Source organism: Sinocyclocheilus grahami, unplaced genomic scaffold (assembly GCF_001515645.1).
Source record: "Sinocyclocheilus grahami isolate Dianchi unplaced genomic scaffold, SAMN03320097.WGS_v1.1 scaffold84.1, whole genome shotgun sequence".
Taxonomy (NCBI): Eukaryota; Metazoa; Chordata; class Actinopteri; order Cypriniformes; family Cyprinidae; genus Sinocyclocheilus; species Sinocyclocheilus grahami.
The window spans coordinates 51,692-59,914 of NW_015505263.1; the positions used below are offsets into that span (position 1 = coordinate 51,692).

The window sequence follows — 8,223 nt, forward strand, 5'->3', positions numbered from 1 at the left end:
TGTCCTGCCCGGTGGAGTTGCACGGTAGAGTCGATGGTCTTTACACTCTTCGGTCTTTACAGGAGGAGGCTGTCACGCGAAAATACTAAACATAATACTAAATTAATTCAGCTGGACACACTTTCCTTATTTTCTCCACAACAAATGGCCAAGCAAGCGCAGACACTGACAAGATACGCGATACAGAACGAGACCAAATGCGATATCAGCACGTCTCCACACAGTAAACAAAACAAGCATTTTCTAGCAACGACAACTGCATTAAACACTAATGAGACAAGCAAATACACTTACGAGCTGCTTTTAACTTCCACTGATAAAGACTGCTTCTCTCAAAGACTATTTCTTTACACTGTTTTCTGCTGGCGCTTGAACACACTTTCCTTATTTTCTCCACAACAAATGGCCAAGCAAGCGCAGACACTGACAAGATACGCGATACAGAACGAGACCAAATGCGATATCAGCACGTCTCCACACAGTAAACAAAACAAGCATTTTCTAGCAACGACAACTGCATTAAACACTAATGAGACAAGCAAATACACTTACGAGCTGCTTTTAACTTCCACTGATAAAGACTGCTTCTCTCAAAGACTATTTCTTTACACTGTTTTCTGCTGGCGCTTGAACACACTTTCCTTATTTTCTCCACAACAAATGGCCAAGCAAGCGCAGACACTGACAAGATACGCGATACAGAACGAGACCGAGAACGAGAATATATCGTATCAATTCTGTATTGCTTATACATACCGACGTTCCACGCAAGTATTTTCAATGGACTTTGCAATAATAATCATATATATGTATATTTATCAAGTGAGTAGGTTAGTGCAATAATATCAATCTTTTGCCACATCTGTTTTCTGTATAGAATTAAGTAGAAATTGAACTGCAATCTGAAGTGTACAGCAGAATAAGTGATTACGTTTTTTAACCGTGATGTATTTGGTTCAACGTTCTGTTACATTTTATAAATTAAGTCCCATGCATTTTATCTCAAAATGGTAAATAAATAGGAAACATGTTATTAATGAAACTTTGTGTCATTGTATCTCACCAGGTTTCTACGATTAGCAGCAGGAGGAAACGTGCGCCGCCGGCGCGCATGGCTGAGGAGGCCAAGAGGAGACTGGAGTGGAATATGCATGAAGATCGGAGAAATGAAGGAGATTGTGAAGACATTCTGGAGTCAATCCCAGCACCATCTGACAGCTGTCATCTTGGACCGGTGCTTGAGAGCAACCAGGAAGAGTCAAACCAGGGTTTTACATCTTCTGCACGCATAGAAGAAGGGCCATCAGAAGAGCGTCCAAGCTGCTCCACACAGGACTCCAGATACCAGATACCATAGAACTAATGTGATGCCAATTTCTGGGGTGGTAGGTGTGGCTGGATCAGGGGTGGAATGCATTGATTGGAGATTTTAACCTGTGTCCAAAGATTCCCTTTATGCTAGGAGATAATTCCTTCTGCCTGCAGCAAACAGGTGCCACATTAATTATGAGTCTGAATAGTGAAGAGTTGGAGGTTGAGACTGGCAGAAGTGATCCTGTCAGCCGTGTACCTGTTGAATGTTCATTTGGTGGAATATTGTTGGAGGATCTGGATTGGCTACAGAAGAGGAAGGTCATTAAATTGTGCCACGCTTCAGGAGATGAATCAGTAAAGGTGTGTATTTCAAAATCATCAGGATCTCCAAACACTAAAACAAATCAATTGCTGTGTTTTCTCTCCATTTGTTTGTTTTGAACAGCTGAAAATTTTTCTTCTCGAATCGGGGTTGGGCAGACCAGAATTCCTCAGTGAAGGAAATGGGCGCATTAAAAAAGTGAAAGTGAAGTGACATGTGGCCAAGTATGGTGACCCATACTTGGAATTAGTGCTCTGCATTTACCCATCCAAAGTGCACACACACAGCAGTGAACACACACACACTGTGAACACACACCCGGAGCAGTGGGCAGCCATTTTTGCTGCGGTGCCCGGGGAGCAGTTGGGGGTCCTACAATCCCTGCCGGGGTACCTCAGTTGAGGTATTGAAGGTGGGAGAGAGCGCTGTACATTCACTCCCCCCACCTACAATCCCTGCCGGTACAGGACTCGAACCCAGAACTTTTGGGTTACGAACCCAACTCTCTAACCATTAGGCCACAATTTATGAACTTCATCATTCCCGGTAACCTTTTACCAGACATGATTTAATAAGCCGTAAAAGACTGTTTTTAGTTATATTGTAAAAACAAACAAAAAACACATTGCAGTAATGCACTTGAGCCTGGAGGTGGAGCTGCACTCCAAGGCCCACAAAGCCCAGAAGCAGAGCTGCACCACAGGATCCACTGTGCATTAGTGTAATGTCATTTGCATAAGCGAATAAATTAAATGTATAAATATACATGTTAATTAACTAAAATTTGTCTAAAATAAACTATGAGCCTTAAAACACTTTACAGAAGGACAAAATATGGGAAGTTTGTCTTTCATAAAATAATAAATAATATTTTCTAAAGCAAAACATGAGGTAATTCACAAGTTGAAATTATTGCTAAGTGGCAACATATAATGCAGATGCTGCGCATAGATATTATTTTGAACATTTCCTGTAATATTCCTTTGTGAACGTTATTCCAATGGTTTCTTATTTCCGATCAATGGTAGAGGTGATGGAGAATGAAGAGGAGGAGTGTGACACTGATCTGGAGCGTCAGAACGTCGAGGAGCTGTACGATCACATCAGACAGAAGCAGCAGAGCAGAGCTTCGATGTCTAGCACCCGGGCCTCATCCCCATGCTGAGACCCTATCAGAGCCAGGCGGTCAACTGGATGCTGAGGAGAGAGAAGTACAAAAGCAGCAGCTCTCAAGGTTCAAACATGTTCTACAAATGTTTGTCATCATCTTTGCTGTATGTCAGTGTGTGAAAAGAGTTCAGTGCTTATTTACAGTGTTTGTATTTCTTGCACAGAACAAAGGTTGCGTTTTCTTTGGTGGAAATGGTCACGATTTGTGGCAAAAAGCTTTTTTACAATCCAAGTAGAAAAAGAATCATACCATCCAGCACTGTAGGTATGATTCTTTTTCTACTTGGAGCAAAGCATACTGAAACTGTAGTTAAAATAGATGTGCATGGACTTTCTAATCTAATAATAACAACAGCATATAGTTTTGTACATAAGTCATTGTTTAAATTCCCTTCAGCTTGGTTAGAGAGTTTCCTCTGGCTGGAGTGGACTGGCCTGGCGGGATCCTTGCTGATGAGATGGGACTTGGGAAAACCGTGGAAGTATTGGCCCTTATTCTGTGTAACACCTGGCAAAACCTGGAGCACGGGGTTCTCACATTGCCAGTGGTAAATTTAAGATTATATGTGCCCTTAAATGCATGCAAATTAGTCCAAAAATAATGATGTAATTTCAGTAACACTTTACAACATGGGTCCATTGGTTAATGTTGGTAAGCTCTTCACCTGCAAAGATGGTCAGTGGCCCCAGATTATTGTTTATATCAAATGCATGCTAAAATCATCCCATTTGACTGTCTGTGTATCCTTAGAATGATTTAAGACACAGTTGCAGTGACAGTAATTTCTTAATTTATGTCAGAGAAATGTTTGACATTTTGTATAGAATAACAAACTTATTCATATTCAATCACATCTGCTCCAGATTATTTGAGTTCAAAGTTCTTTACTAAAGAGCGTACATTAGGTCATCTATTAACTCTTCTTTGAACTTTCCAGAAATTAGACTTTTTGTTTTACTCTTGAGTCTCTGTCCTCTCCAGGGACAATCTGTGAATTACTTTGTCCCTCCTCCACCATTACAGAGGCAACGAACCATTAAACATGAGGTGAGACCCAAGGAGAAGATCATTTATCCAGGTAAAACTGTTTTTAAAATGGTTTCATTTTACCAAACAAGGACATGTTCCTGGATCAGCATCCTGAGCATTTCTATCAACCATGTTTCATTAACATGTCATCTCATCAGATAACCTGCGAGGTTAAGGTATGTTTTAACCTGCTCTTTGATAGGAGTATTATTCAAGGACTGTCTAAGATTGTCGATCCAAGAACATGTCCCAATTGTATTAATAAATACGTAATTTCATGCTATTTTTTTCCGGCTGTGCGTGAGATGCTGTTGACTGCGATTAAGGAAATGAGGGTTGGGAAAGGAGCATCAGTCAATGCCATTTTTGCTTATCTACGGACCATGTAGAAGTATGACACCCTAAAAACCGGAACCACATAGAGAAAATCCTGACCAAACACATTAGTGAAAACATTGTGGAGCAGATCAAAGGACGAGGGTTAGCAGGATCCTTCAAACTGGGGAAGAACTACAAAGAAAAGAAGAAGAAACCTGCCACTCCTCGAATTGTGCGTAACTTTTACATCTCCTATAGAGAGTTTTACAACTTTTTTTTGTGAGTTTATAATATAGGACAAATTTGAATTATACTATTATTATTATTATAACCTTTATTTAACTAGGGAAAAAACCCTCTCTGAAATTAAAAATCTTTTACAGGAGTGTTCTGGCCTAGATAGGCAGCCAAAAATAAATGTACATACACGAATATACAGAGTTTTTACATTTCAGTGACTCCAATTCACAAATTATGGGTCCAAAATGTTTCAGAGACACCAGATTATATAGTTTCCTATATCTATACAGATTATAAATTACACATGTGTAATATTATTCAAAAAAATTATAGTTACTGTTTTAAAATCTGATTGATAGAGCCACAAACCTAAATATTAAACACTAGGGATGTAACGATTCACTCAACTCATGATTCAATTCACGATTTTGATTTCACGATTCGATTCTATTCACGATTATAATTTTTTTAACTAAATGAGATTCAAGACAAATTATAAATTAAATGTGTCCTTTTATTATTGCTTGGACAAAATACTGTACATTTCTTTGTGAAATTGAAATATAACCCTATAATAATATATTAATATAGCACTTGTAAATTATTGCTCTTTTGTTGGTTTTGATTGCTTCTATTGTCCTCATTTGTAAGTCGCTTTGAACAAAAGCATCTGCTAAATGATTAAACACCTTTTTTGATATTTTATTAAATTTTCAATTTTTTTTTTACTTTACATAGGTACGGCGGATCGCATACTTATAAGTGCATTACCGCCACCTATCTCTCAAATGGACCAATGACACACTATTGCCGGCTGAAGAAGACGACGCGAACGCGCTCAGGACAGTTCAGACATTGCAGTAAATCAGAGGTAAGAAACGACATAAATACTGTTCAGTTTCTTGCACAGACCGATTGTTTTGTGTCTTTACACATCAATGTATCGTCACGAGCCGCAGGGTTTAATTTGGTTTTGTTTGTGTATGTTTTTTTGACTCTCAAAGCCGTAATTCCCATTCACCTCCATTATATGACTGACAGACTGCAACGGTTGGAGTTAAAAATCTCCGTTTGTGTTCTACTGAAGAAACAAAGTCACCTACATCTTGGATGCCCTGGGGGTAAGCAGATAAACATCACATCACATTCTGGCTGAGCAGGATGTTGTCATCACCACTTATGATGTGCTGCGCACTGAACTCGATTACATCGACATCCCCCACAGCAACGGCAAAGACGGCCGCCGATTCTGCAACCAGAAGCACTACATGGCCATACCAAGCCCTCTAATGGCTGTGGAGTGGTGGAGCATCTGTCTGGATGAAGCTCAGATGGTGGAGTGCACCACAGCCAAGGTGATCACATCATTGTCATCTTCATTTTGCTTTCAATCCTGTTCAGTTTTAATTCAGTTTTAATTATACTGATTGGACTTGATTAGGAAAGCCACACACCTGTCTATATAAGACCTTACAGCTCACAGTGCATGTCAGAGCAAATGAGAATCATGAGGTCAAAGGAACTCCCTGAAGAGCTCAGAGACAGAATTGTGGCAAGGCACAGATCTGGCCAAGGTTACAAAAAAATTTCTGCTGCACTTAAGGTTCCTAAGAGCACAGTGGCCTCCATAATCCTTAAATGGAAGACGTTTGGGATGACCAGAACCCTTCCTAGAGCTGGCCGTCCGGCCAAACTGAGCTATCGGGGGAGAAGAGCCTTGGTGAGAGAGGTAAAGAAGAACCCAAAAATCACTGTGGCTGAGCTCCAGAGATGCAGTCGGGAGATGAGAGAAAGTTGTAGAAAGTCAACCATCACCGCAGCCCTCCACCAGTCGGGGCTTTAGGGCAGAGTGGCCCGACGGAAGCCTCTCCTCAGTGCAAGACAAATGAAACTTAACATCATTAACAATGAATCAGCCTAATGTAATAAAAAAGAGTTATATTATGTGGTGATACATACATTGCATTTTTTAGACTTGTATGGTCTTGTCCTATTCTTGGGAGTTGATCCCTATTGGGTCAACTCCCAAGAATACTATACATTTTTTTAAATAATTTGTTTTATATGTTCATTAAATGAGGACAACATCCCTTGATTATGTACTACTACAATTTACTGCATTTTGTTTTTAAATTTTGAATCCAAGGTTGTTTGGACATTTTTCTTTTTTTTTTAAATAACAGTTTATTTGAAAAACAAACAAATAAATGATATCAATTAATAAATTATAATGGTACACCACTTAGTTTAAATTGTAATGATATTTCACAATATTACTATTTTTAGTGTATTTTTTAAATCAAATAAATGCTGTCTATCTCAGCATATTTTTTTATCTGTATCACCAAGCCCTATTTCAATGCAATATTAATTCTGCTTACCTTCCAAACCTCTCTGCACAGGTGTTCCACTGACACACCAGCGATTAACAGATGTGAGACGCAAAGCCATTTCTGCAGCCTGAATAGAAAAAACAAGAGATTTTACCATTATAAAAATGAATGTCCTTGCCTTTCCAAATGAAGCTGTTCTGTGACTGTTTTCTCTGGGATTAAAACTGAACAGGATTGAAAGCAAAATGAAGATGACAATGATGTGATCACCTTGGCTGTGGTGCACTCCACCATCTGAGCTTCATCCAGACAGATGCTCCACCACTCCACAGCCATTAGAGGGCTCGGTATGGCCATGTAGCGCTTCTGGTTGCAGAATCGGCGGCCGTCTTTGCCGTTGCTGTGGGGGATGTCGATGTAATCGAGTTCAGTGCGCAGCACGTCATAAGTGGTGATGACAACATCCTGCTCAGCCAGAATGTGAGGCTGGATGAAACCGTGTCTCTTTACACCCTGATACACCTAAAAAAAAAAAATCACATTCACACCAAGGATGATAACTACTATAAGTTTTGATAATTCTAATTCTATGAGAACTGGGAAGTTCACACTTAAAGGGATAGTTCACCCAAAAATGAAAATGTGATGTTTATCTGCTTACCCCCAAGGCATCCAAGATGACTTTGTTTCTTCAGTAGAACACAAACGGAGATTTTTAACTCAAATCGTTGCAGTCTGTCAGTCTTATAATGGAGGTGAATGGGAATTACGGCTTTGAGAGTAAAAAAATGAAGCCTCTATATATCTACAAAAAACAAAAAAGTTAAGCAACGATAAAAATTCACACAAAATTAATCAAAAAGGATGTGAATACATTTTGGACAAAAACAACAGTAAATGTATTTGAATTGGGACTAAAATTACTAAACTATAATTAATTAATTTAAAAGAGAGAACTGGATTTGGAAAAAATAAAATAAAATAATGATTTGGGATTAAGGCAAGACACCACAGGTGAATATTTTAACAGACAGCCATACCTTCCCAGTTGACTAATCACAGTACATTAAGACACTTGTTTTGTGATCTGAAATGTTATGCATAAACAGGCAAATAAGGTCCAAATCCCTCCTCAAACAGAAGAGATCCACTGGCTCAACTTCTCTCCAGTAGAGGGACACTTTTACCACCGTCAGCATGAGGTTTGTTCGCAGAATGCCCTTGTCAAGCTGAGGAAGATCCCTGATTGGTCACTAAAGCTGGCTAGTTTGGACAGACGTACCGTCACTACCATATTATACCCACTTTTACGTCTGCGTCAGGCCAATTCAATTTAATTTAAGGTAGGACACTACAAGCAAAACCATTGTTTTTTTTTTTTCAGGAACTGGTCTATTTTGAAATTTGGGGCAGACTAGAGAAAGAAAATATCCAAAATACACATTTAGCTGTTTATCCCCCCCCCCCCCCCCCCCCCCCCGACCTAGCACCACTTA

The 8,223-nt window shown here is 39.4% G+C and overlaps 1 pseudogene; it reads left to right on the forward strand.

Moving 5' to 3' along the window:
- Positions 1 to 945: 945 nt before the first annotated feature.
- The window catches only part of LOC107586621 (E3 ubiquitin-protein ligase SHPRH-like), an 11,914-nt pseudogene continuing 4,636 nt past the window's right edge, over positions 946 to 8,223 (forward strand).